The sequence below is a fragment of the Hemitrygon akajei genome, unplaced genomic scaffold, assembly GCF_048418815.1.
Source record: "Hemitrygon akajei unplaced genomic scaffold, sHemAka1.3 Scf000160, whole genome shotgun sequence".
Taxonomy (NCBI): Eukaryota; Metazoa; Chordata; class Chondrichthyes; order Myliobatiformes; family Dasyatidae; genus Hemitrygon; species Hemitrygon akajei.
The window spans coordinates 508,008-524,964 of NW_027332046.1; the positions used below are offsets into that span (position 1 = coordinate 508,008).

Below are 16,957 nucleotides of genomic sequence, written 5' to 3' on the forward strand. Positions count from 1 at the left end.
TGATACTAAGCTTGGTGGCAGTGTGACATGTGATGAGGATGTTAGGAGAATTCAGGGTGACTTGGATAGGCTGAGTGAGTGGGCAGATACTTGGCAGATGAAGTTTAATGTGAATAAGTGTGAGGTTATCCACATTGGGAGGAAGAGCAGGAAGGCAGATTATTATCTGAGCGGTGTATAGTTAGGTAAGGGAGAAATACAAAGAGATCTTGGAGTCCTTGTTCATCAGTCACTGAGGGTGAATGAGCAAGTGCAGCAGGCAGTGAAGAAGGCTAATGGAATGTTGGCCTTTATTACAAAGGGAATTGAGTACAAGAGCAAGGAAATCCTTTTGCAGTTGTACATCGCCCTGGTGAGACCACACCTGGAGTATTGTGTACAGTTTTGGTCTCCAGGGTTAAGGAAGGACATCCTGGCTATACAGGAAGTGCAGCAGAGATTCAAGAGGTTAATTCCTGGGAAGTCCGGACTGTCTTACGCAGAGAGATTAGAGAGACTGGGCTTGTACATGCTGGAATTAAGGAGATTAAGAGGGGATCTGATTGCAACTTATAAGATTATTAAGGGATTGGACAAGATAGAGGCAGGAAATATGTTCCAGATGCTGGGAGAGTCCAGTACCAGAGGGCATGGTTTGAGAATAAGGGGTAGGTCATTTAGGACTGAGTGAAGGCAAAACACCTTCTCCCAGAGAGTTTTGGGGGTCTGGAATGCACTGCCTCGGAAGGTAGTGGAGGCCAATTCTCTGGATGCTTTCAAGAAGGAGCTAAATAGGTATCTTATGGATAGGGGAATCAAGCGATATGGGTACAAGGCAGGAACCGGGTATTGATAGTAGATGAAATGCCATGATCTCAGAATGGCGGTGCAGGCTCGAAGGGCCGAATGGTCTTCTTCTGCACCTATTGTCTATTGTCTATAATCTAGCCACATTGCGGTTACTGTGAGAGTGGGTGATGATCCGTCACGTGTTGGTTACAGGGTGCCGCGGCTAGGCTGGGTGAACAGGCCATTGCTGTGATTACTGAATAGCGATATGGGAACACGTTGTTTGTGGAGAGCGTACCGAAAGCGGTGATTGATACGAAGCAAGGCGGGCGATCCAGGGCTCGACCTCACATGAGTGGGCAATCCATTTCGCCAGTGGCAACGAACCAGACCTCGTTACTGAAAGGTGAAACAGAGAGAGGTGAGGAGAACGTTCCTCAGTGCAACCGCTGTCCCTTTATTGACGGGATTGTTTTGGTCAGCAGAGAACCGATCTCAGAAAGCGGCAGTGCTTGGCCGGGTGAGTGTGGAGAGCCGGCGGCACAGATGCGCTGGGCAACGCATTCCTACAGTTAGAGAGCATGGAATCTACGATCAGACAGGGTTAACATATTGCTAGGAAAGAAAGTAAATACCCAAGGCGTTTTCCACGTATGTGGGAACTGAAGGATTAAGTTTGTCACGACAGGACCGATCAGGAATAACAGAGGACTCATGGGCCTGGTATCGGAGAGGTAGGAAAGGTCCTGAATGAATACTTTCTCTCAGTATTCACGATTAAGAAAGACCTTGACAAATGTGAGCAAACTAGAACAGGCTGATATGCTTGAACAGGTCGACGTTAAGTAGGATGAGTGCACGCAGCATAAGGAATAAAATGGACTATCTGAAAACTCAGCTGCAGATTGGCAAACATGACGTTGTGGCTATCTCTGAAACTTGGCTAAGGGATGGTTGACATCGGGAACTAAACATCCAAGGATATACGGTATATCGGAAAGATAGGTTAGTAGGCAGAAGGGGTGCTGTGGCTCTGTGTATAAGAAATAATATTTAATCATTGGAAAGAGGTGACATAGGATTGGAAGGTGTAGGGTCTCCACGGGTTGAGTTAAGAAATGGCAAGAGTAAAGGGACACTAATGGCAGTTATATACAGGCCTCCAAACAGCCTGTTGGTTTACCAATTACAGCAGGAGATAGAAGATGCGCGTCAGAAAGGCAATGTCATGATAATCATCGGAAATATTAACATGAAAGCGGATTGGGAAAAGCACGTCAGTGCTGGACCACAAGAGAGAGAATTTGCAGAATGTTTAAGGGATGGCTTTTTACAACAGCTTGTTGTTCAGCCCACTAGCGGATCGGCTGTGCTGGTTTGGGTGTTGTGCAATGATCGGAACTGGTAAGAGAGCTGAAGGTTAAAGGACCCTGAGGGAACAGAGATCACATTATTATCAAGTTCATATTGATATTTGAGAGGGAAAAATAAAATCCAATGTGTCGGTATGTCAGTGGAATAAAGGAAATTACAATGGCATGGGGGGGGGGGGGGGAGGGGAACAGGCCGAAGTTGACTGGAACGGGACATTTGCAGGAAAGAAAAATAAGGATACATTTTCAAAGGGAGAAATGACACTACCGTGGCTGACAAGTGAAGTCAGAGCCGAAGTAAAAGCAAAAGAGGGGGCATAAAAGGAAGCCACAGCTATTGGAAAGATAAAACATTGGGGAGCTTTTAAGAACCTGCGGAAGTAAACAAAGAAGGTCATTTGGAAGGAAACGATGAATTACAAGAGGAAGCTGGCGACTAATATCAATGAAGATACTAATCTGTTTTAAGTACATTAAGGGTAAAAGAGATTCGAGGGTCGATATTGGATAAATAGAAAATGACGCGGGAGATATTGCAATGAGAGATGCAGAGATGACAGAGGAATTGAATGCGTATTTTGCATCAGTGTTCTCAGTGGAAGACGTCTGCACCATACCGGACATTCAGGAGCGCCAGGGAAGTGAAGTTTGTGCAGGAAAAATTACGACTGAGAAGGTGCTCAGGAAGCTACCTGCTCTGAGGGTCGAAATATCTCCTGGACCTGATGGAATGCACCCTCAGGTTCTGACGAAAGTAGCGGGAGAGAATAACCATATAACAATTACAGCACGGGAACATGCCATCCGGGCCCTTCTAATCCGTGCCGAACGGCTACTCTCACCTCGTCCCAACGACCTGCACTCAGCCAATAACCCTCCACTCCTTTCCTGTCCATATACCTATCCATTTTTTTAGAGGACAATATCGAACCTGCCTCTACCACTTCTACTGGAAGCACGATCTACACAGTTGCCACTCTTTGAGTAAAGAAGATCCCCCTCGTGTTACCCCTAAACTTTTGCCGCTTAACTCTCCTCATGTCCTCTTGGTTGAATCTCCCCTACTCTCAATGGAAAAAGCCCATCCACGTCAACTCTATCTATCCCCCTCATAATTTTAAATACCTCTATCAAGGCCTCCCTCAACCTTCTACGCTCCAACAAATAAAGACCTAACTTGTTCAACCTTTCTCGGTAACTTAGGCGCTGAAACCCAGCTAACATTCTAGTAAATCCCCTTTGTACTCTCTCTATTTTGTTGACATCTTTCCTATAATTCGGTGACCAGAACTGTACACAATACTCCAAATTTGGCCTCACCAATGTCTTGTACAATTTTAACATTACTTCCCAATTCTCAATATGCTCAATTCTCTAATTTATAAAGGCCAGCATAGAAAAAGCTTTCTTCACCAACCTATCTACATGAGATTCCACCTTCAGGGAACCATGCATCATTATTCCTAGATCACTTTGTTCTACTGCATTCCTCAGTGCCGTACCATTTACCATGTGTGGACTATTTTGATCAGTCCAAGCAAAATTTAGCACCTCACATTAGTGCAATTAATCTTCAATAAATGAAATTACATTCTATATCATCGCTGTGGTCACTTTTGTTTATTTTTGAAGGGGGCACCTGGATTTGAACCAGGGACCTTTTGATCTGCAGTCAAATGCTTTACCACTGAGTTATACCCCCACATTTTTAATGCTACAGATTGTGGAGGCATTAACAATAATCTTTCAAGAATCCATAGATTCTGGCGTACCGGATGACAGAAAAATTGCAAACGTTATTTCACTATTTAAAAAGGCCTGTTAGCCAGTTATCAGTGGTTGGGAAGTTGTCAGAATCGATGTTAGGGATGAGATCACGGAGTACCTGCAGGCACATGACAAGACAGGACAAAGACAGTATAGTTTTCTGAAAGGAAACTCCTGCGCTACTGGTCTGGGTGCCGGTTACCAGTGGTGATTCACCGGTGCAGCATAAGTGAGGAGCGGGAAGTGTCGAGGAAACAGAGAGCTTGCAGAGCGACTTAGATCATTTAGGGGAATCGGCAAAGAAGTGGAAAATGAAATACAATGTTGGAAATTGTATGGTCATGCATTTTGAAGGAAAAAAATAAACGTGCATACAATTATTTGGATGGAGAGAGAATTCAAAATACAGAGATCAAAGGGACTTGGGAGTTCTTGGGCAAGATACCCTGAAGGTTAGCGTCCAAGTTGAAACGTTTCTGAGGAAGTCGAATGCACCGTTGGCATTAATTTCTCGATAAGAGCAGGGATGTGATGTTGAGGCTCTATAAGGCACTCGTGATACCACAGTAGAGTATTGTGTGCAATTTGAGGCTCTTATTTTAGAAAAGGTATACTGCTGTTGGAGATGGTTCAGTGAAGATTCACCTTAATGATTCGAGAAATGAAAGGGTTACCGTATGAGGAACATTTTGCAGCTCTTGGGTTGTATTCAATGGAGTTCAGGAGATTAAGCCGGATATCATAAACATGCCGAATGTTAAAATGTCTAAACAGATCAGAAATGGCGAAGTTATTTCCCATTGTAGGGGATTCTAGGACACGAGTGCACGACTTCTGGTTTGAAGGACGTCCATTTAGAACTGAGATGAGGAGAAATTTGTTTAGTCAGAGGGTGGTAAATCTATGGAATTTGGTGCCACGAGCGGCTGTGGAGGCCAGGCCACTCGGTGTATTTATGTCAGGGATAGATGAGTTCTTGATTAGCCAAGGCCTCAAAGGTTATGGGGTGAAGAGACAGGGTCGTGAGAATGATGGAAGTTTGGGATCAGTCCATGATTGACTGGCGGAGCAGACTGAATAGGCCGTACGGCCTACTTCTTTCCTATATCTTAAAGTCTTAATACGAGATTTCAAAACCAATATAAAAAAGCAAAAGAGCAATTGAGTATAAAAAGTACAATTGAGCAATATTAGTTGGAAGTTGGAGTACTGGAAAGGCATTATGAAGGTAAAGATAGAGTACGAAAGTAAGCTGACTAATAATATTAGCAAAGTTACCAAAAATTTCTTCTGATACATAAAGTATCAAAAGTAGCGAGATCGTTGACAGCGATGCTGGAGATGTAGCGCTGTGGGACCTTGAAATACCGGACGAACTAAATAGTATTTTGCATCAGTCTTCAGTCTGGAAAACACCAGCCGCGTGATGGAAGTTCCAGGTGTCAGGGGTATGAAGTGTGTGAAGTTACCATGAACGGAGAGATGGTAAGTGACTAACTCAAGTGTCTGAAGGTAGACTGGAGGGACCAGACGCTGCACACCCCAGAGTTTAAAAAGCGCTGGCTGAAGACATGGTGGGTTAATAGTGATGATCTTGCAACAACCACTCGGTTCTAGAATTTTTCCGGAGGACTGGAAAATTGCAAATATCACTTCACACTTCAAGCATGGAGAGTCAGAAGACAGGAAGATTCTAAGCCGCTCAGTCTGACCACAGCGATTGAGAAGATTTTGGAGTCAATCATTAAGGATGAGGTCTCAGGGGACATGGAATGGAGACACATGATAAAGTAGACCAGAGACAGCATGGTTCCGTCAAGGGAAAGTTTGGCCTCAAAAATCTGTTGGAATGACTTGAAGACATAACAAGCCGGCCGAATTAGGCTCATTTAGTGTCCTCTACACCACAAACTCTCCCCCAGAGGTCTATGTGAAAACAGCAGCCAAATCACAGTGAGGGAATGATGCGCCAAAACATCATTACTCTTGAAAACAAAGGTTATCCACTCTTGTTGTCTCTATCTTTATTTCTGACAGGCACATACGAGCTTTCTACGCTCCGATTTTCATTTCTGAACGCGTCCCTCTTACCAGAAAACATCCTGCCTCAATCGACAATAGCTAAATGTTTTTCAATACCGTCCAAATTGACCTTCCCCAATGAAAAATCTCAACGCACGGACTAGAACGATCTTTTTCCCATATTTATATTGAAACCAATGGCATTGTGATCACGATTTACAAAGTGTTCGTTAAATCAAGCTTCTTTCGCTTGTCTTGTCTCATTTATTTCATCATAGCAGATCAAGTATCGCGCACGCTCTCGTTGGGCCGTCAGCGCACAAAAAAAACTATCCTGAACATGTTGGACGATCTCCTACCCATCTTGTCCTTTACAAGTGTGGAATTAACAGTCAACGGGAGGAATGTTAAAAACACCTACTCTAACAACCGTAATGCCTTTGCAATAGTCTGTGATATCTCCTCAAAGTTGGCCGTCTAAATACTCTTGACCATTGGGTGGTCAGTAATCTATCCCCATTAACGTGATCATACCTTTCCTTGTTTACGGTTTCACCCATTGCGCGTCTGTCCGTGCCTTTGAGCGCGTTAAACGACCCCGCGGAGGAGAGGGACCTGGATTAGTCAAATTCAGCATCTGCACTGACGGAAGACAGCCGAGAATTTTCCCTGACTATTAACTCTACTCTCCTTCTTTAGTCCATCCCGCTCTATCACTTTTGAAGCAAAGGAACTCTGAAATACTGAACTGCCAGACCAGACTCTCCTGCAACCCAGTCTCATTATCGGCTCAGATACCATGATTCCAGGTTTTGATCCAAGCAGTGAGTTCACCGGCTTATTCTCAGATACTTCTACCACTGAAACATACGCACCTCAGGCCACCAGTTGGACCTTGCTCAATGATTGCATTCCTGACGTTGTGTGAGATCTTATCAACATGTCTGCACAATTTCTGCATTAGCTGTTCTGGCACCCTGGTTCCAATTCCCCTGTAAATGTAGTTCAAGCTTCATCATGCAGCTCTAGCTAACCTTCCGACAAGATATTACTACACTTCCAGTTCACACACAAACCGTCTTTATCCACAGGTCTCAGCTTCCTTAGAAAAGAGATCAGTAATCGAAAAATCGTATGGCCTGTCTCCTATACCAAACCCTTAGCCACGTGTTAATCTGTATCATATTTCCATTCCTTACCTCAATAGGACGCGGCACGTGTCGCTGTCACAACCCCGAAGATCCTGACCTCCACCTCAGCACCTAACTCTCCGAATTCCCATTGCAGAAAGTCGTCACTCCGATGTCATTGGTACCACGACCGCTGTCTGCTCACGCTCCTGCTGAAAAATGTTCAGGATTTGATCCAAGTTGTCCCGGACCCTGGCACCCGGGAGGTAACATACAATCCAGGAATCTGTCTTCCCCTTCCCTTTTGAGTCAGAAAACCAGACTCAGTGCCAGAGGTCCGACCGCTGTGGCTTTCCCCTACCAGGTCATCCAACAGCAAACCGCATCCAGATGTTTCTGATGGTGATGGCCATAGGGATAGTCTGCACTGCCTCTTTAAATCCTTTCCTCTTCCTGACTGTCCCACAGTTCCCTGTGTCCTGCACCGTGGGTGTATCTACCACTCTATATGTCCTAGTCCATCACGCTTCAGGGCGGATTGTTACAAGCGGCAGCTGTGTGTACTTCTCGCAGGTGTCGTCATCAGGAACTCCGGAGGTATCCCCGCCTTCCACATCCCGCGAGGAGCCTTTTACTTAGACGGTGGCCGCCCGCTTGTCCGTGTCTTACTTTAATGTGTTCTGTGCCTTTAACACTGGATCAGAGAACCTGAGCGAATTACGTTCTGTTAAGCGTCTCATCTCTCAGAAAGGCCGCTGCTCTAACGTCCAAAAGACCCTGTTTCCGTCTCCTCTCTTAGATTAAACATTGACCTACAAGCCGGAACAACATTCTGACTGTCATAACTCATCCATGATGGAATGATGAAACAGACACAGGAGACCGGACGGCCTTTCCGCACGATGTCTCATTTTCTTGTTAACCTTGTCACATCTTCGCTTTCTTCCACAATCATCAGATTATTAGGCCTTATAGTTTATTTACCAACATGCATCTGTAAAGCAGCGTTGCCGGCTATAATGGAACCTCCTGCGTTCAGTTTCTGTTGACATTGTTGCGATCAACTCCCACCCAGTTTTTAGATTTAGTCCTGTCTGTAAACGTTTATTTCTCCGCTTCCCTAAATGTGAAAGCAATGAGACTTCCAAGCGTTCTCATCCATCTCAACAAACGTCCTTCTCAAATTCTTGCCGAGACGCGTCTCACGAGTCTTCGAATCGTAATATTTTACAGCTTCACTCTCCACAGAAGCTGCCTAACCTGAGCAAACTGTAACACGCTTGATTTCATTTCCGATTGACAGGATGATATATGTGTTTGAGTGTATATGACTGTTCTTACAAATCAGGCATTTATTCCGTTCTCAAACACACGTCAAAAGTTGTCAGGGTGGCCGAGTGGTCTAAGGCGCCAGACTCAAGGAATGAAAGTCCTTCCGACAAACGGGAGTGTTCTGGTCTCCATCTGGGGTCGTGGGTTCGAATCCCACTCCTGACATAATTTCTGCAAACAAAACCTGGGTTTTTGAGGTGGATTAGAAAAACTGTTGGAGGATAAGATTATGTTTTTGGCACTGTTCATCGTATTGCAACAGATCACCGTACACCGAATTCTGAGTAAGTGATTTATTCAGAAAAACAATTCACGGTGAAGCATCTCGTCCCGAAACGCCGACTGCTTACGCTTTTCCACAGATGCTGCCTGGTCTGCTGAGCTCTTCCTAGCATACTCAGCTATTCAATATAGAAAAGTTTCTGAAGTGAAATCATTGGTTGTCAGATTATTTAATGGATGGGCATGTGAGCGTACATTATCACCAGTTGATCAAAGGTCTGATTGCTGATGGGTAGTAACTGTTCTTGAACGTGGCCGTGCGAGTCCTGAGGCTCTTGTACCATCTACCCGATGGCAGCAGCGCAAAAAGAGCATGGCAGGATGGTGACGACCTCTGACGGTGGATGCTGTTTTCCGATTACATCGTTTTATGTGGATCTGCTTAATGTTTGGGAGTGTTTTCCCGTGATAGACTGGGCCGGATTCAGTAACTTTTTAAAGATTTTCCTTCAAAGGTATGCTATTTCTGTACCACGTCTTGTTGCAGACAGACAATATACTTTCTACGACACAACTATAGAAGCTCATCAAGGTTTTTGATGTCATGCTGAATCTCCGCAGTCTCCTAAGAGAGCAGAGGAGAGAGTTATACCAACAATTTAAAGTTACTGACGCGCCCCACCTCTGATCCTCCAAGGAGAACTGGCTCAAGGACCTCTGGTTTTCCCTCTGCTGAGGACAACAATCAGTCCTTGGTCTTGCCGACATAGAGTGGTAGGGTGTTGGCACATCTTGTTTAAAACGATCCCCTCTTGATAAAGAGGTCAACATGTGCCTGGAGGCGCAGGAGGTTGGAGAGTTCCTCAATGGATACTTTGCTTCAGTATTCATAAGTGAAAAGGATCTTGATCAGGGTGAGGTCGAAATAGAACAGGCCTGTGTGATGGAGAATGTGGAGATTAAGGAAGAAGAAGTGTTGGATCTTCTTAAAAACCACAAATCCCCGGTTTCGGACGAGATATACCCCAGGTTGCTGTGGCACGTGAGAGAAGAGTTCGCTGGAGCAGTAGCTATGATCTTTGAATCCTCTTTGGCTGCAGGGGAGGTGCCGAAGGATTGGAAAACGGCTAATGTAGTTTCCTTGTTTAAAAAGGTAACAGAGAAACCTGTTGTGACCTGGTATAGACCAGAGAGTCTTACGTCGGTGGTCTGCAAACCATTGGAAAGGATTCTTAAGGATAGGATCTACGAGCATTTGGAGAAGTACAGTCTACTCAAGGATAGTCAACATGGCTTAATGAATACTGAAGCAAAGTATCCATTGAGGAACTCTCCAACCTCCTGCGCCTCCAGGCACATGTTGACCTCTTTATCCTTTTGCGGCCCCATCTTCATTCTTGTCATCGTTGCTCTTCACATATGCATAGAACACCTTGGGGTTTTCCTTAATCCTAGATGCCAAGGCCTTTTTATGCCCCCTTCAAGCTCTCCCTAATCCTTTCTTAAGCTCCTTCCTGGCTATCCTATATTTCTCATGAGCCTCTCCTGCTTCCTGCTTCTTATATCTAACATATGCTTTCTTCTTTCTCTTGACGAGTTGCCTCACATGTTTTGTTAGCCACGGTTCCCTTTTCCTACCATTTTTTCCTTGCCTCAGTGGGACAAACCTATCCTGAACCCAGCACAAGTGTTCCCTAAACTTCCTCCACATGACTTCTGTGCTTTCACCTTTGAACATCTGTTTCCAATTTACTCCTGCTCGTTCCTGCCTCATCCCTTCAGTTAGCCATTCCCCAGTTAAGCACTTTCCCATTGCCTGTTTTTATCCTTTTCCATAGCAATGCTGAAGCTAAGGGAGTTGAGGTCACTCTCACCAAAATGTTCTGCCACCTGATCAGGTTCATTACCTGGAAGTAGACCCAGTATGGCTTTTCCTCTTATCTGCCGGTCCACATACTGTATCGGGAATCCTTGAACACACCTGACAAATTCAGCCCCATCTATCCCCCTTGCAGTCAGGTGGTGTCAGTCAATATGAGGGAAGTTGAAATCACCCATAACTACAACCCTGTATTTCCTACACCATTCTAAAATCTGCCTGCTTATCTGCTCCTTGGTGTCCCGAGGGCTATTTGGGGGCATATAGACTACTCCCAGCACACGTAATTGTTCCTTTCCTATTTTGACTTCCACCCTGACCAACTCAATGAACACGTCCTCCCTTTCTATAGACGTGAAACTATCCCTGACCAGTAATGGTACTTCCCCCCGCCCCCCCCCCCTTTCTACCTCCCATCCTATTCCTTTGAAAACACCTCAACCTCGGTACCTCCATCAGCCAATGCTGTCCTTCCTCCAGCCAGGTTTCAGTAACGGCCAGTGTCATAACTCCACATACTGATCCATGCTCTGAGTTCATCCCCTTTATTCTTAATACTCCTAGCGTTGAAATAGACACATTTCAACCCCTCTAAGTGGCTACATTTATGTTTTATCGCCTGCCTGTCCTTCCTCACCAACTCAGAACACATAGCATCATGCCCTTGTCCTTGTACCCTAATCTCTGCACTCACATTCTGATTCCCATCCCCTGCCAAACTAATTTAAACCCTCTCCAACAGCTCTAACAAACCTGGCCGCCAGGTCCCTTTCCAGTTCATGTGCAGCCGGTCCACTTTGTACAGGTCAGACCTTTCCCAGAAGAGATCCCAAAGTTCCAGAAGTCTGAACCCCTGTCCCCTGCACCAACTCTTCAGCCACCCATTCAACTGCCATGACTTCCAGTTCCTCCCCTCTCTGCCTCGTGGCACAGGCAGCAATCCTGAGATTACCACCCTTGCTTTTTAACTTTTATATTAACTCTCTATATTCCTTCTTCAGGACGTCATCCCTACCCCTATCTATGTCATTGGTCCCCACTTGGACCACAGCTGACTGCTCACCCTCTTTCCTGAGAATACAGAGAACTCGATCCAAGATATCACGGACCCTGGCACCAGGGAGGCAACACACCATCCAGGATTCTCGATCTTTCCCACAGAACCTCTTATCTGTCCCCCTAACTATCGAATCCCCAATCACTACTGCTCTCCTCTTTTCCCTCCTTCCTTTCTCAGCAAAGGGGCCAGTCACTGTGCCAGAGACACGACCACTACAACTTGTCCCTGGTAGGTCATCCCCACCAACAATATCCAAAACAGTAAACTTATTGTTGATGGGAACGGCCACAGGGGTGCTCTGCTCTCTCTATATATTCCCCAACCCTCTCCGGACAGTCACCCAGTTAGTTACCTGTCTCCTGACTTTTAGGGGAGACTGTCTCCCTGAAACTTTGATCTATTACTACCTCTGCCTCCCGAATGATCCGAAGTTCATCCAGCTCCAGTTCCCTAACTCAGTTTGACAAGAGCTGAAGCAGGATGCTTCTCTTGCTGGTGTAGTCATCAGAGACAACTGTGCTGTCCCTGACTCCTACATCCTACAATCGGAGCACTGGACTGTCCTATCTACTGCCTCCATCACCAACTCCTAAGTTAATTAGATTAATTAAAGGACCTTACCCGGCCTTACCCACTGGGAGCAAGTTTGTCCTCCGCCTCTGCTAGCCAAAACCTCTCGAGTCAAAGCCTCAAAGCTCCACTGCTGCTCTGGCCCCACTCACTCACTGGCCGCTCGGCTTGAGCTACCCCTCTTTTTATTTGTTTGTTGAGCTTTTCAATTTCCGATTGCCCAATCAGACTGCTTGGTCACCTGACCTCGATTGCCCAATCAGCTGCTTTCTGCTGAGTCTGATCTATTCAAATCTTTTCATTATTATTGTCCAAAATAACAAGAGTACATCGAAGTAAATAACACTTACAATGTGTCAAGAAAAAAAAACATTGTTTTAAAGATTGAAAAATATGGTGACACAAAAAAAGGGAAAAAAACACTAAAGCAAAGAAAAGTGAGGAAAAAAAATATTAAGAACTCAACCCCGGAGCCATGCATCATACAAAAAGCTTCTAAAGATAACCATCAAACCGCCAGCAAAGAGAAAAAAAAATACAATTAGGTCGTGGAGAAAATTATCAATTAACTCAAATGTTAATAACGAGAAAATGAACCCCTTCTTTTCTCAAAATCAAACACAGTTTCAAAGGTTCAACTTCTAATTTTCTCCAAACTGAGACATAGCATTACTTGGAAGAACCACTGTAACAGAGTGGGAGCCGACGTATCTTTCCACTTCAACAGAATTGCCCTCCTAGCTATTAATGTAACAAATGCAATAACATGTTGGTCAGACAAAGAAATAGCTTAGATATTTTCAGGAATTATTCCAAAAAGTACAGTTAATTTGTTAGGTTGTAAATTAATTTTAAGTGCTTTAGAAATTGTAGAAAAAAACTGACTTCCAGAACTGTTCTAGTGTAGAACAAGACCAAAACATGTGTGTCAGTGCAGCTGTCTCAGTTTTACATCTATCACAATAACTATCGACATCAGGAAACTTTTTAGACAATCTCTCCTTCGTCAAATAGTAATGATGTACAATTTTAAATTGAATCAGTGCATGACAGCACAAATCGAAGAAGAGTTAACCAACTTCAGAATCCATGTCCAGTCCTCCGTCAAAAAAGTCAAATTAATTTCCAATCTTGTTTAATCTTAAATAAAGGACACTTATCCCATTGTGATAGTAATTTATAAATTCTTCCAATGGAACCCTTCATCAAAGGGTTCATACTCGTAATAGTACCTAACAAACCGGCATTCAATATGTAAGGAAAATTAGTTAAATGTTTTTGTAAGAAATGTCTAACTTGAAGGTATTGTAAAAAGTGTGAGTACGAAAGAGAATATTTATCAACTAATTGTCTATCTTCTTTAAATAGATCCAAAAAAGAATTAATACCTTTATTTTCCAAAGTAAAAAAATTGGATCACTCAAAGAATGCTTTAAAAATTATAATAAATTAAACTACAAAGTTTACATTTTTTAAGATTAAAAAATTACAGAACTGGAGCCAAATTTGTAAAGAATACTTAATCACAGGATATAAATTTAAATTAGCAACTTTAGCTAATTGTATAGCCAATTGTAAAGCAGCTCCAAATAACGAGGTTAAATAAAACTGTTTCACAGCTTTCAATTCCAAATCTACCCAAATTGGCCGTTCCTTCTTATCAACCCAGTGTAACCAAAAGGACATATATGGCACATTAACAGCCCAGTAATACATTCTTAAATTAGGTGAAGTAAGACCTCCATCCTTTTTCAATTTTTGTAAGTGACATTTACTAATTCTTGGTCTCTTATCATTCCATATAAAAGATGAGATAATAGAATCAATCCGATCAAAAAAAACATCTTCGTCAAAAAAACAGGGATATTCTGAAATAAATATAACATTTTTGGTAAAATTAGCATTTTGACTACATGGATGTGACCAACAAGTGAAAATGTAAGTGGGTTCCAACCACTAAATAAATACTTCATAGAATCTACTCAGGGAACAAAATTAGCTTTGTAAAGATCCTTATTTTTTTTTAGAGATTATAACGCATAAATATCTAAAAGAATCCATAATGTTGAAAGGAGTATTACCATATATAGAAACAGATTCATTTAAAGTAAACAGTTCATTTTTATTAAAATTTATTTTATATCCAGAAAAATCTCCAAATTCATTAAATAATTTTAGCAAGGCAGGGAGATTCCTCGGGATTAGATACATAAACCAGAAAATCGTCAGCATAAAGAGAAATCTCATTCACAAGAATCCCATGAATATCTTTAGCTACATGAAGAGTGATACCAAGGGATTCTAATTTTAAGTTAAATAACAAAGGACTTAATAGACAACTTTGTCTTGTCCTCCATGAAAACTGAAAAAAGAGATCTACAATTATTAGTAATAACAGAGGCAATAGGAGTTTTATATATCATTCTAATCCAATTATTTAAATTAACACCAAAACCAAATTTCTCTAAAACATTAAATAAATATTTCCATGCAACTCGATCGAACGCTTTTTCAGCATCGAAAGAGATGACACATTGTGGAATTTTAAAAGAAGATGGGTATATAATGTTAAATAATCTCCAAACATTTGAAAAGGAATAACGGCCGTTTATAAAGCCTGTTTGATCTTTAAAAATAACTTTACCAAAAAATTTTCCAACCAATTGGCCGTTATCTTTGACAGGATCTGAGCATCAACATTCAATAATGAAATAGGTCTATATGAGGCACAATCAGAAGGACCTTTATCCTTTTTAAGAATTAAAGCAATAGAAGCGTCTTAAAAAGTAAAGTGTAAATCGCCTTTCACAAAAGAGTCCTTAAACATTTCCTACATATACGGAGAGAGCAATTTTCCAATTTTTTAATAAAATTCTACAGGGTACCCATCAAGTCCAGGGGCCTTACCAGATGGCATTGAAAAAATAGCTTTATGAATTTTGGCTTCAGTAATTTGGGCATCAAGAGTTTTTTGATCCTTAACAGAAATTCGAGGAAAAACAATCTTTTGTAAAAAAAAATTCATTTTAGAAGAATCTACTGGAAATTTAGATTTATAAAGTTCAGCATAAAAATCTTGAAAAATCTTATTAATGTCTTCATATTCCCAAGTCAGGGTACCATCTTTCCTACAGATTTTCAAAATTTGCCTTTTGGCTCTGGCCATTTTTAATTGAGATGCAAGCAGTTTGTTATTTTTATCTCAAAACATATAAAATTGACTTTTTAGCTTAAGCAAATAGCCGTCAATAGGATGAGTTAATAATAAATTATATTGTGATTGAAGTTCCATCCATTGTTTAAATAAGTCAATATCAGGGGAAATTGCATAAATATTATCTAAGTAACTTGTTTTGTAACCTTATCTAATTCTACTTTAGTCTGTTTTTTCAGGTTAGCAGAAGAAGAAATGATCTGACCACCTTAAAATGCTTTAAATGTATCCCATATGATTAATTTAGATGTACCCCCTATAACATTAAAAAGAAAAAATTATTTTACCTGGTTTTCAATGAAGCTAACAAAGTCTGAATTCTGCAATGATGTCTGAGACAGGCGCCAAGGTGGGTGGGCAAGGATGGCATCATCGAATTCGAAAGACAAACTGAAAGCTGCATGAGCAGATACAGCGATAGTTTTATATTCACAATTCTTAACACTGGGCAAGAAGCAAAGGTCAACTATGATATAATCGTTCCTTGAATATTTTCTATAAACATGTGACAAAAAAGAATATTCTCTATCATCAGGGTGTAAATATCTGCATAATCCAATCAATCCAAAAATCAGTCAAAAAGGAATTAATAAGTAATGCGGAGTGATTTGGAAGTTGCTGGTAGGTTGAGCTCTTGTCAATCAAAGGATTTAAACAACAGTTAAAATCCCCGTCCATTATCAACATACATTCATTTAAATGAGGCAGTACAGCAAATACATTTTTAAAAAAAAGATCATCTAAGTTAGGACCATACAAATTGACCAAAACAGCTTTTCTGTTACAAATTACTCCTTTATCAATTAAAAATCCACTAAAGAATCTGACTTAATATCCTCTTGAATGAACAAAATACTGGATTTAATAAAAACAGACACTTCTTTAGTTTTACTTTGAGAAGTGAAGTGAAATTGCAAAGTCTTCCACGATCCAAAAAACCTATTTTGATCTCCCGCCTTGATATGCGTCTACTGGGCAAAAATTGTATCAGGTTGAAATCGATTAATGATTTTAAAAGTCTTTTTTCATTTGATCGGATGATTCCAACCATGTACATTCTAACTTATTACATTAATCTGTTTAGATTCCATACTATAATTTTATTCTACTTTACACATACCAATTGGCACATACCAATACGGGATGATCAAAAATGGTGGCGATGGAGAATACAACCACACAGAAAACACACATGCTCCAGAACCACCCAATGGGGAAAAAAACCCTCATTCTAACTCCATCCCACTCCACCCACAGCCCAGAAAAAGCAGGCACCCTATGACAGAAAACACAGCCAAGACTGTTCTGTCTGTCTGAAAAAAAGATTAAAAAAGCTTCTCTATCCCTCCCCCAGTTAAAAAATGAAACCCACTGACCTTGTAAGAGGAACGACAAAGTCTGAACAAAGGAAAATGTTTACATTCCAGCATCTACAAACTATCCCATGTTTATATTTAATCTTTTTTTAAACAAAGAGGACACCAAAAAATTGTTATCTCTTAAAAAGTAAAAACCAGCTCCATCTTAAACTTAACATTAAATCCCCAAAAAAAAGCTTTAAATTCAGTTATAAGATGCAATAATATTCATTATATAAAAAACATACTAATATATTGAAAA

At 41.7% G+C, this 16,957-nt stretch overlaps 2 non-coding genes across 2 annotated transcripts; one reads left to right on the forward strand and one right to left on the reverse strand.

The window, feature by feature from the left end:
* Positions 1-3,771: 3,771 nt before the first annotated feature.
* trnac-gca (transfer RNA cysteine (anticodon GCA)) lies at positions 3,772-3,843 on the reverse strand. Its single transcript has one exon. It is a non-coding gene; the product is annotated as a tRNA-Cys (tRNA).
* A 4,600-nt stretch (positions 3,844-8,443) lies between these two features.
* Positions 8,444-8,557, forward strand: trnal-caa (transfer RNA leucine (anticodon CAA)). The gene is made up of 2 exons: positions 8,444-8,481; positions 8,523-8,557. It is a non-coding gene; the product is annotated as a tRNA-Leu (tRNA).
* Positions 8,558-16,957: the final 8,400 nt, after the last annotated feature.